The sequence below is a fragment of the Punica granatum genome, chromosome 6, assembly GCF_007655135.1.
Source record: "Punica granatum isolate Tunisia-2019 chromosome 6, ASM765513v2, whole genome shotgun sequence".
Taxonomy (NCBI): Eukaryota; Viridiplantae; Streptophyta; class Magnoliopsida; order Myrtales; family Lythraceae; genus Punica; species Punica granatum.
Window position 1 is genome coordinate 20,402,866 of NC_045132.1, and position 12,743 is coordinate 20,415,608.

The following is a 12,743-nucleotide window of genomic DNA, read 5'->3' on the forward strand; positions in this document are numbered from 1 at the left end:
CCATGCCATTACGAAGCAATATTATTTAAAATGATTTCTGATTTCCCCCTTTCCAACCCCAAAGTAAAAGGCTATACTACATGGTATAGTGAAATGTTTTCAAGCGATGTATTAATGCGGCCCAAAATTTAAATTATGCATTTGAGTTTGTTTCATTAAAAGAACCAAACGAGGAAGCAGCCTTTTACTAAAAATCTTCACTAAGATTTGGAGAGAGAGTGTTATCGTGCGTTTAATTTTAGAGTTAAAATAACTTTAATTTTGATTGTGAAAAAGGACAAATAATTGTGTAGTGTATTGAGTTAAAGTTAAAGTTAAAATTTTTGTGATTTTAACTGTGAAATCAAACGGAGTATTAAGGTTGATTTAGACAATGAAATATGTCGTTTAAATTATCTAGAGACACATGATAGCGACATAAGAGGAGATTTCTCGATTCATCTTATGTTGTTTATGATCCCATTGGCTTATATAAAGACAGAAGATCAGATGTTAATTAGGTTAGGGCGGCTTTATTGCTTGCATAAACAAAGGCCACTAATTAAATCCCAAAAAAGGTACGAGTAATTGAGGAAAATTTAGTCACTCATCTCATCTGCTTCTGCTTTTCATTAACGATATTGTTGCGGAGATTATCCTTAAATGACACGTGTTGTATATTTATACATACACGTGTTGTATATTTATATATATATACATATTTATTTATTTATTTGCGCAAGATGTCATAAAAATACATGCGCTCCCCCCACTCTCTAGAGCTTTTTAGTGAGATGGTGATGATCACTTAAGATGGGAAATATGTAGCATAATATCATATATGCGCATGACCTAATTAGGGAAAAGATGGCTATATAAGCGGCCGCCACATCATGGCTAATTGAGCCATGATGTTGTGGTTAGTTATGATGATGTCACAACCGCCATGTTTCGCATATGTGTATGAGTGATCCTTAACGGGGGTTCAGTCGTATGGAATCATAATTAAATTTGGTTGCTTTAGCGAGATTAATCATTTAAAATTAGGCATGCTTCATAAAGGTTTAAAATTTAAATGGCTTGAAATCTCGCATCCAATGAGTCCTTTGATTTGTGCTGGGCAAGCGATGACCACTTATATATATATCATGTCATATCGGTCGAGCTGAGCCGGCTAATGGATCTTGTGCTTATCATGTAAAGATTGATCAAACGTTTAAAATTTGCAATGCTACAATTAATCAAACATTATCCGAGACTGCTAAACAAAATACTTGCGAGATCAAAACAACAATAATCAACGAGTAATTAGTATATTTTAACTACTAATTCTATTTGATGACTCAATCTTTTACGAGTTTAAACTGCTTTCTTAATTTATCAACGAGTTATTTTGAGTTTTACATAAGCACGTTTCTTATAAATACGATGTTGTGGCGGCACAATATGAAGAAAAATGAGGAAAAAGGAAATGTAAAATTCTACTGCATCTGCAAAATTTGAAGGAAGAAATTTGAACATATTATTATTTTTTTCTGGTGAAAATAAGTAATTAATTTCTTTTTCGAATGAAAATGAGAGAAGGCAAGTTGTCTTGTTAAGTTCGGGGGAGCATCTAATGATGCGTCAAGGCCACGCATTTTCCATCGCTTTCACCATTTGTCTCTTACCCTCCAACTTGCTGAAGCTTCCATTCTCTAACACGCAATGGACACATCGATTTGTACAATAATTATTGATGCAATGCAAAGCAAGGGACTTCATTTACTATTTTCTATTTATTATTTTCTGACTGAATAAAACGTAAATTCATCGGGGCGAAATAAAAAAGGTAAAAATAAAAAATAAAAACCACCCTGGTTTTAGACTCTTGCTTTGATTATTTTTAGTTATCGAGTAAATTGACAAATTGGTCCTCTAAATATACATGTTACATCAAATCTGACATCAATAAATTTTTTACATCAAATTGAATATTGAGAGATTAAGTGTACATCAAATCCGACTTCAAGAAATTTTTTACATCAAATTGGACCTTGAGAGATTAAGTATACATCAAATTGAATCTTGAGAAATTAAGTGTACATCAAATCTCGCCTCCAATTGAAAAGTGAGGGAACTGTAAGAAATATTTTTTTAAGTCAGATATAAATGAGGAATAATAAAAAAATAGAAGAAAACAATCAAATAATGCCACATCAGCCGTTGAATATAAATCATATTTTTTCTTCCATTTTGGACGGCATTTTGACGAAAGGTCGAATTTGATATACACTTAATCTTTCAAGATTCAATTTGATATAAAAAATTTCTTGAGATCGGATTTGGTGTACACTTAATCTTTCAAGGTTAATTTGATGTAAAAAATTTCTTGAGGTCGGATTTGATGTAACATGCATATATGAAGGACCAATTTATCAATTTACTCTTTAGTTATATACACCGACGTGAACAAAGACCCAGATTTTGGGTTCAAACCATGTGATCCATTTCTGTGCTGCATTCTTTGAAAGAAAAAGAAAAAAAGAAAAACACGGTGCTGTACAACTTGGTTTTTTTATATTATTAATAAGAAAATGGCTCAATTTAAATTGATTGTTCTTTGACTATCATGTACAAGTGCATTTGGAGGGAAAAATGAAAAAAAGAATATTTGCCAAATCTGGAAAATTATATGTTATAATGTTGCAAACATGTATTTACCACATATGCTTTCAACAAAAAATATATATATATATAGATATATGTATATATCCATAATGGCAAGATATTCGTACTGACAAAAATAAATATAAATGCATCCGCTACTACAACTTACTGTATATATATGTTGTTGTCTAAATAATGATAATATACTTAACTTCATGCGTATAAACGACATACTTTTATCATATTTTTAACTTACGGATGATTAGAACTAGTTACGAGATCTCATTAATATTTTGGTTTAGTTATTATTAGTTTCAATATAATATCTTCTACTTATTGTTGCAGGCTTTACCAATTTTACTTATACTTTCTTGTTTTACTTATTATTATCAATCAATCAATCGATTTTAGTTGTAAATCACAGCCAAAAAGAATTTTCATGAGGATTTAAAAAAAAAAAAAAGATAATCAGTGTTTTACATTTTTTTTTACTTTATGTCTACTTGGCCACTAATATTTCTATATTATGATAGTAGGGCCCACAGTCCTCGATCTTCTTCACGCAGCCCACTTGCAGATTGCAGCAGAGTTGCTTTTATTGACCGATAAACAAGAGTTTCCTATTGGTCAATGGTGGGACCCGCGGTCCCTAGTTTTGCCACATAGACGTCCTTATTGGCTGAGGGAGCGTGTCAGCGTCAGTGGGGCCATGGCCAACCATCTCCCTTTCCGTCTCCTCAATTTCTGAAAGGATAAGGAATGGTAGCGGGCGAGCATGCAGCGCCATTATTAATTGTATCTGTTTTGTTCCATTGTCCATATCATGAATTTTGCCAAATTTGCATAATGCTCCCTCAAGATTATGGCTACTGAAGATCAGCCCCCTGTTGTTCATGATCGTACAATTGTGAAATATTCTTCTTCTAGAATTTCCATTCTCCTTGGGCCCCACTAATTAAATTTTGAATCACCCCCAACAGGGGTCTAGTTTACTTTGACTCGATCAATGGGTGCTGCAACAAATTCTTCGTCTTATACAGATCCGTCACAGTCGATAATCAATTCGATTTCCCTATCACTCCACGAACGCTACAATGGAAGAAAGGAAGTCGAGGAGAGATTTTGGCATTTTCTATGAAGTATGCCGTAATATCTGAATTATGCCAACCTATTTCTATCAGCGTGAGAATGGTTGATACTAGTGAAGAGCTGGCCTCAACCTCGGCAAGATACCATCGTTCTCATAAAATACTAACATTGTCCCATCAACGGTGTCATTATGATACAGTGAATATGATAATTAAAGAAGACGAGGGAACTTATTGGGCCATATATCTCTTGGACGAATTTGTTGATTTCTTTTCTAGTCCTATTGACCATAATTAGGTAACTATCGCACCAATGACATTGGGACATAATTATATGACATTATGTTATTAATCACGTGATTAAATAAATTATTTGATGAGCTCTTCCATATATATTGGTAACTTAAAAAATGGGGAAAAAAAAAGGAGAAATGGTGGGGTGAATATATAGTAGTAGATGATGTGCTGCCGACATGGCATTCATTGGTTTAGACCTTCAAAGGAAAACAAAGAAAACGTCAAAAAACAAAGCCAACTTGGAAAAAAAAATGTGGCAATTTGGCTAATAGTAGCCTAGTGGCTGTACAGCTGGCTATCGTACACGAAATAGCTTTTGTTTTCTTCTGTTGGGCACATAATGATAATATCATTACTGGTCCATCGTCATCATCCTATCTTCTATTATTAATATATAATATTACCCCACCAATATTTAAACAACAAAAAAAGGAAAAAAAAAAAGAAAATCATCGTAATAATCTTAAATTCGACAGATTAGTTTGCCTCATGCATGACTACTGAGATATAAATATCAGCAGCCATAAGACAACATTTTTCATCTATTACAAACAAACCTTAAACCTGGCGTGGTGTAGTGTGAGTCCACACACGTGCGCTCCAATCATAACCCTCTTTGATGCCATATTAAATTTTCATTGGACTTATACTGATTTGGATCCATATTCTCTTAAAAACTCAAGCTTTTGGGTTGAAGATGGACCCTATTGCTTATTGGCCTAGTTTAATTTTACATGGTATCAGAGCTAGTTACGCTTTCGTGCTCACGTGTGGGCTCACACTACGTCACATTAGGTTTCGAGGTAGCCAAGTAGGCGCCTCATGTTAATCAAGTCCGAGAGTGGCCCGGTTCAGTTTCGATGTAGATAAAAGTGCACCTCTAGTTAAGCTCGAGTGTGGAGCTCGAGGCTAGTTTGGTGTTTGTCCCCCCTTACCCGAGCATGAAAGAGGATGCCGGCTTGTGGTCAGTTGTTAAGGGCACGTGGCACGTATTGGATCACATGTTGCCATGTGAGGGCGGGTGTTGAGATATGTTGTCCCACATGGAAAAATTGAGAAAAAACCACAAGCTTATATGAGATTTGTGATTTCTTTCTCAATTTTTTTCATATAGACTTGTGATTTCTTTCTCAATTTTTTCATATAGGCTTGTGATTTCTTTATCAATTTTTTCATGTGAGACAACATACCTCAACAAACAGTAATGAAAAGTTCTACAGTAGTATTACTGAGAAAAAAGAATTTCTAAAGTAGTTTTTTTTCTTTTTTCGAAGTCGAAAGACCAATAGGTTGAGACTTATTCAGTTTGAGTCGGAACGATCCACTCAAAAATTAGTCAAGTTCTAGAAATAGTAATTAATTAGCTTGAATTCATTAACGAAAACTCTACATATCTAAGATCGAATGACGCATCTGGAGAATATATTCTAACACCAATGATAAATTATTCATTCTAATTAAGGGCTATACTAGAAATATGTTATCTATAATTATGGAACCGCGATCATTGGACGCGCAATATATGTACGTGCATGTTGTATATACCACAGAAAACAGTGGCATCTCCAAGCAAGAAATAAGAAAGTCGTATGAGAGCATGAATGGAGGAGACTTTTTTGAAGCACATAAATCGAGGTCAATATGAAGTCAATTACTGGATGCACACGTTCCTTGACTATATTTCAATTTTATTTCGATCTTATTTTTGTGAGTATGATGTATGAGTAGTGGATTCAATTCCGCGTTACGCGTTTTTCTCTGAACAATTTCATTTTCCTTTGAAATGGTCAAATTACCATTTGAGTTGAAGCTCCCCCACATATATCAAGTGAATCTTCATGCGAAGGCAGCATGTACTGTGTATGTATATATATATATATATATACATATATTAGTCCGTATACACAAAAAGTCAAACCTGGATTCTAAGATGGCTTGGATATTCTTGAAAAACCAGGCGTCTTTTAGATTTTTCTCGTTAATTTATTAATATAATTGAAACATAAACTAATTGTCACATATTAATATTACATTTAAAATCATACACTGAGCTTATGTTGTCTCAAAATCTTCGACTTTCGTTGAGGAACTCGACCGAGTTCATAATTCCATTCGCTTTTGCTGGTAATTTCCTTTTCGATCTGAAATTCACGGACCCCCTTAGATATAGCAAAACTTTATATGAATTAAAGGCAAAGCCCTTTGCCTCAAATGAAAGAAACTAGAGAAAATGGACCAATTAAGCTATTTGCATGTATACGTTCCATCGTCCCAACTTCTACCTATATATCGAGAGGGCCCTATCTCGAAAACAAGTTGATCACCCGCTTGGTAAAGGGATGTGTGCATATATATCAGATAATATCCAATCGAGCAATATATAGGCATGAGAAGTCATATCGTTATTGACTGCATTATAGCTTATTCCCAATGCCAAAAATTAATCTTAAATACCATCGAAAAGATATATTTTAAATTTACATATAGAAGCCCGTGAAATATCATATTTGTGATATGTATTTAAAGATTTAGACGTAAGAAATGGCTGAATCCTCACATATCTTGTGAGGTAGAATGTATTCATGTTATATAGGCAATGTACAAAATACATGAAAGGAAATACATAAATGTGTATCAAAGGATGCCTAAAATACAACATATACAGGCTAAGCTATGATTTCATATTATCTCCTTTATTAATATTATTCGTTTCGATGAATTGGCTCTCATTAGTTTGGTCAAAATATATGATCTGCTCCACTGTCACATACAAAGTTTTCACGTTATTTCATATTCCATTCAATAGCTTAATCAATTTAATATTGTTATTATTGTCCTTGAATTACATCTTTGTCTGTTAATTAAGGTATATTTGACCATGCATGCAGATGCAGATAGGAACAGAACCAGAACAAATTGTATATGACCAAGCAGTTAGGCGCCCCATCTTGTATTTCAGTATGACACCTATTAATTAATTAATCAATTAATTTCAGTTTCCCAAGGTTGCATAAATTTTGAAAAGGACCACGTCTTCACGTAGCTTTCAAAGGTTATAAGTACAATTATTAAATGGATAATTCCAGCATCAACCTCTGGCTAGCTCTAATTAATATATCAATTTCGATTTTGTGGTCATGTGATTAAGATTAAGCAACATATGTAATTAAGTTTGAATTCTAGCTTAATAGTCAAAGCGGATATTCTCACCCCTAATTTTGGAGCAAATACCCATTATTATATACAATAATTGCAATATATAGTATGGTACCCTATTGAAGTCATTGAGCTGTGTCACATCGATTCCTCCACGTACATAATTTCTTCAGGTACTAATATACATGCAATAATATATGTAAGTCGTTCTAAACAAGGATTAACAAATAGCCAAGTCAATAAATAAAGTGGGCATATACTAGGGAAGAGTCGAACATGCACTTCCAAATTCCAATATTATGTCTCATCAATCATGCTGATCGATGATTTTCATGAACTTAAATATCAGCCACGTGTAATGCTTTGATAAATAAGTTAGTAAAAGTATTAATCCAACTTGGATGTGGATTTTATGACCCTTTTCACATTTTAATAATTATAGCATGAATTTTTTTGCTTAAACTAAAAATGCGTAAACTTTTGATTTGATAACAATTCTAACAAGGTATCAAATTTTTCATTAATTTGACGGAATTGAGGCCACAGAAGGTACCGGCAACAACAATCGATGGGGATCCCTGTAACCCCACTGGGGGAGGTGGTGATGGCTGGAGTCGTGGCTCCACCTGCCAGAATTGGAAGAATTCTTAATTTGAGGGTTCTCCTGATTCCGGTGATGAGAGTCTCGATTCAGGCCACTATCCCATGTTGGGGTCGCTAGCACCCTCTCCGATTAATGAGAGAAAGTCAAAGAAAGTGAGACCAAATGATGAAGGGGACAAGTGGGTCGGCTCCAACAATAATGATACAAGTCCATTGTTTATCCTAAAACAAGTCCATTGTTTCCGGGGCTGTGCGGTATTCATAAATCGAACTCTCCCCTTGAACTAAAATCATATTTTGAATTTGACAACTTTTGGCAACATATCATAATATGAAGGCGGAATAAATTATAAGTTGGAAGATTCCTTTTGTACTCTTCCAGGAGCAACGTTCATTGTTCAATTACCAATTTGTCATGCACGCTATGCATGCCAAAAGAGTCAACTGCAAAATTCAGTTGTTTTTGGGGATATACCAAAGTTCCTAGTGGCTGCCGAAATAACAACGTTAGTTTAACTAGACTTTCGTGTAGAGACCAAAATTCAGCTCATACACAAAAAGAAATGTCTGCAGTGATTATTTCTTCCTAAGAACGGCGGTCATAAATATATTTTGCATTATTCACACGGAAAAGAAGAAATGAATTTATTACAGTTTTCTAAGGGCTTTGGCAACTCTTGCATCCGCAACCTTGAATTGAATTGGTCTAGTGGTTCATGACCAAACTGATGTGGCTCTTATCCACCAAACTCAAGAAACAAAAGAAAAATCAGTATGGGTTCATTCAAGTGGTTCGCTGCCTCTACCCTTAAGCAATGTCTTGGATTGAGTCTCGTGAGTGGAGAACCCTCACATGAGTAAGACATGGAATGCAATTAATCCATATTCTGGAAATCAGGGGGCTTCCCCACAGAGGCGATTAGGAAATATTTACCCCATAGTAAGTTGACTGATTCGAATTTGGATTAGTCGAGCCCCATATGAGTAAGACATGGCATGCAGCTAATCCTTATGTATCTTGAAGGACAACCCCTGTGACAATGATGCTTAGTGTGGTACTAAACCACAATAAAAGCAGCCTATTGTAACGTGTTTTTAGACCTGTGGGGACATTTTCAAGCGTTGCCAAAAGCCTCGCCACACTTCCGACGACTCTTTCATAAGCGTCACACTACGTATAGGCGGGATAGGTCCAAACACCTAATGAAAAGCGTCGCAACAGACCGACATAATGTGACGCTTAGTAAGTGTCAGAAAATATATGACCACTTGCGACACCTCGTTCGCGTTACCAAGTTAGCCTTTGCCAACATAAACAAGCGTCACCAAAGGGACAACCTTTGCATACGTAAAAAAGCGTCACAAAAAGGTCAGTCTTTGTTGATGTTTAGAAGTGCCGCCAAAGCATTGCCTTCACCGACACTCTAAAAGCGTTGGGAGAAACCACGCCTAGTCCAACACTGAAGAAACGTCGACATAGGCCCCTTTTGTTTTTACACAGGAAAATGCTGACCACTTATTATCAAGAATTGACGACATGTTGCCAGTTTAACTAGCTCCATGACAATGAAGAAGAAGCGAAACAACAATATTCGATGAAATCAAACCAATATAGAACAACTTATATCATTATCAATAAAATCTTTACAAAATGTTCTCTCAATCATTCTCTAGCATATCCAAAGAGAAAACTAATTAACATTCAAATAAAGAAAAAGGAAAGCTCAAGAATAGATAAAACATAAAAGAGAATTAGCAACCTAATCGAATTCCCTCTTGTGATGTTGTTGCTCCTTCCTTCTCGGAATCAAGAACTAGCGTTCTCATAGCTCCTTCCTTCTCGGCCTCCTCCTTGGCATCGAGAACCAGCATTACTAATGCTCCTCCTTCTTTGCCTCCTCAACATCTTCCTTTTCCAACATCTTATTCCAGCTGCCGCTGCTCTTGTCAGCGTTCTCTTGTTTGTTGCTTCTCGTCCTCCTCCTATTGACGTCGGAGAGAAAGAAATTAGAAAGAGAGAAAAAAAGGCATGATGACACAACGCACCCCTAATTCCTTCATCTCATCATTTCTAAAGCAAAAAAAGAGAACATAACCAAATAGTAAAAGAACAAAGCAGTTTTTTTCAACCTAGATTGCAAAAATTCGAGCCTTTCGATTGAGGAAGAAGAACAATAAAAAGAAGAAAAAGATGAGATGAGTGTGTGCGAGCAACCTCCTTATTGCGTTTTGGGTGCGGGGGTCAAGGATTCCCAAAGGCCGAAAGGAGTCCGGGTGGTGGTGAGTTCTCTTTTTCAACGTTGATTTTCTTCAAACATTCAGGAGAGAAAGTCTAGAGAGAGAGAGGGGAAGAGAAAGTGTCTGAGAGTGAGTGGAGAAAGTGAAAACGAGTTAGAGAATGAGAGAGGGGGAAAAGTTTGAACTTTTGAAATGAAACTTCCTCCCAAAATCATGTTGAGCGGGAATTTTCCCGATTGCATTTGAAATCTTTTTTAAAATTTTTTGACATATGCCGACGCAAATAAGCGTCACCAAAGGTCCTACTTTTGCTTATGCCTTCTTAGGCGTTGTCAAAGGGCGATTTTAGCCGACGCTTATATAAGCGTCGGCAAAACCTTACCGTAAGTGACGCCTAAATTGTTCCCTAAGGTTTTCTTTGCCGACGCTTCCAAAAGCATCACCTAAGATGTCTTTTGGCGATGCTACCGCTCATAATAAGCATCGCTAAAAGGGTACCTTATATGACGCTTTCGTGGTGTTGGCAAAAGGTAACCTTAGATGACACTTGAAAAGTGTCGGCTAAGATTATCCTAGACCAATGCTCAAAGAAGCATCATCTAAGATCCCTCTTTGCCGATGCTTTTTTATGAGCGACACCAAAAGGAACCCTTCCCAACCAATAGAAGTGGCGCTTAGGAAAGCGTCACCTTTGATCGACCTTTGGCAACGCTTTTGAAAGCGTCATCAAAATACCCCTCACATAGATTTTGGCGACGCTTTTTGAAGCATCACAAAGAAAATGTCGCTGAAGGCATATTTTGTTGTAGTGATAGTAATTATAAAGTTTATTTATTCATTAAAAAAAGAAGAACAAGACATGGCTTGCAGCTATCTTTGGACATGACCATGATAAAATCTCGTCTGTCCACAAATGGTCAAGTTAAAACTACGGTTACTTGGCTAATTGGTCGAATCCGCCCAACAATATGAGAATTATGATAAATTTTGTACTCATTTATTTAGTTTTGAATGAATTTTTACTTGTAATAAATTAATCTTTTTTTAAGTTGACTTTCTTGTACAATCTCAAAAAGATCAAAATATTCCTTTTATCAATACGAGAGTTTCTCCACGTAGGTTTTATTTTATTTTCTATTATTTTTTGTTTTCTTATAAAGAAAGTCCACGAAATAATAGAGAGATATCTATATAAAGAGAATTAAACTCAAAGTTCTCAGTTAATACTAAGTGCATGTGTACGTGTATCATAATTTATGTTCTCCTGGTAGACTTGATTAATTCCCCGAGAATGATACCTTCCGAAGACGTTCACATACATTTGGCCTAGTGTAACAAGATGAACGAAAAGTAAATCTAAGCTATAGCTGGACGGATCATAATCTCGTGATCTGATATTGCGAATGAAATCCTTTGACCTTGCAGATCATTTGTCAAAGTCTTACCTTAAATTATCAAAATATATCACAGTTGACTTTGACGTTTGCACACATGAGATTAAATGAAACCGATATTATTGAAAGAAATGTCAATGGCTAGCCGAGAGTGATTTCGCATTAAATGTGGAAGTGGTTATTCCGTCCACCTGCTTTTTGGATATACGTCCCGGTCGACTTAATATTTCTGCGATCAATTCTTACGGGCTAGTGTTTCTTTAATTAACTGTGATTATTAGTGATTCCCTTGACTTTTTTGTCCAATTAAATCCCTCGAAATTATTATTCTTCTTCTTGTTTTTTTTTAATAGATAAATGGGCCAAGCACCTTAGGAAACTTAGATAAGATAGAACGGGGATTGAAATTCCCCAAAATATCGCCTAACAACATATGGCAAAAGCAGTTAGGAACTTTGAGGAAAGCAAATTTATATCTCAAAGTAAAAGGAAGAGAGCCGACTGTCTGTAAGCATGGACCATCGAAAGTCTGAAACCTCCCAGCTTCTTGCAAAAAAGAAAAGAGCCCAACATTTTGCTGATCAGAGATCGAAGAAGAGAAGCTCTAGCTTCGTCCCATCCCAGTATGAGTTCTCGCGAGGTAGCTGACTCGACCTCCAGGATTAATTCCCGACAGCTCAAGGACCAAGCAAGATCGAGGCCCAACCGTACACTTCAAAGTTTGGCAAGCGTGGATGAAACCTGGATCATCCATAAAACCACTCACTCAGTTACCACTCAAGATTTAATCGTCCAATATTCGTTCCATTGATTGGAATACTAATGTCCAACATTTTCTAGTTCACCCAAATAATCCAAAAAAAATTCGATAATTTTAAGGCTTGTTTGGTTTGCAAATGTGATTTTAAAATTATAACTTTAACCTAATTCTACCCATAACAAAACAAAATAATTCATACAAAGTCAAAGAGTGGATCCATTTTATACCACTTTTTTTTTCACAACAAAACAAAATAATTCATACAAAGTCAAATAGTGGGTCTTATTTATACAACTATTTTTCAAAATTAAAATTTAATTTTAAAATCTTACTTTGAAACCAAACGCAACATAAAATTTGCCGCACAATCTCTACAGGAAAATTTTTTTGCCTCGCAATATTGCACCAAAAAGTCTAGAATTGGATCACACTATGCACCTATTCATTCTTCAACATCATCAAATCCACTTTAGCGAAAATAGAATCATGTTTCAGGACAGTGGCACATAACTTTTGAACCACTTTTAGGATGTTGAAAGTGAAAGACGGATTTTATATTATTTAACTGTGCAGTGCCAT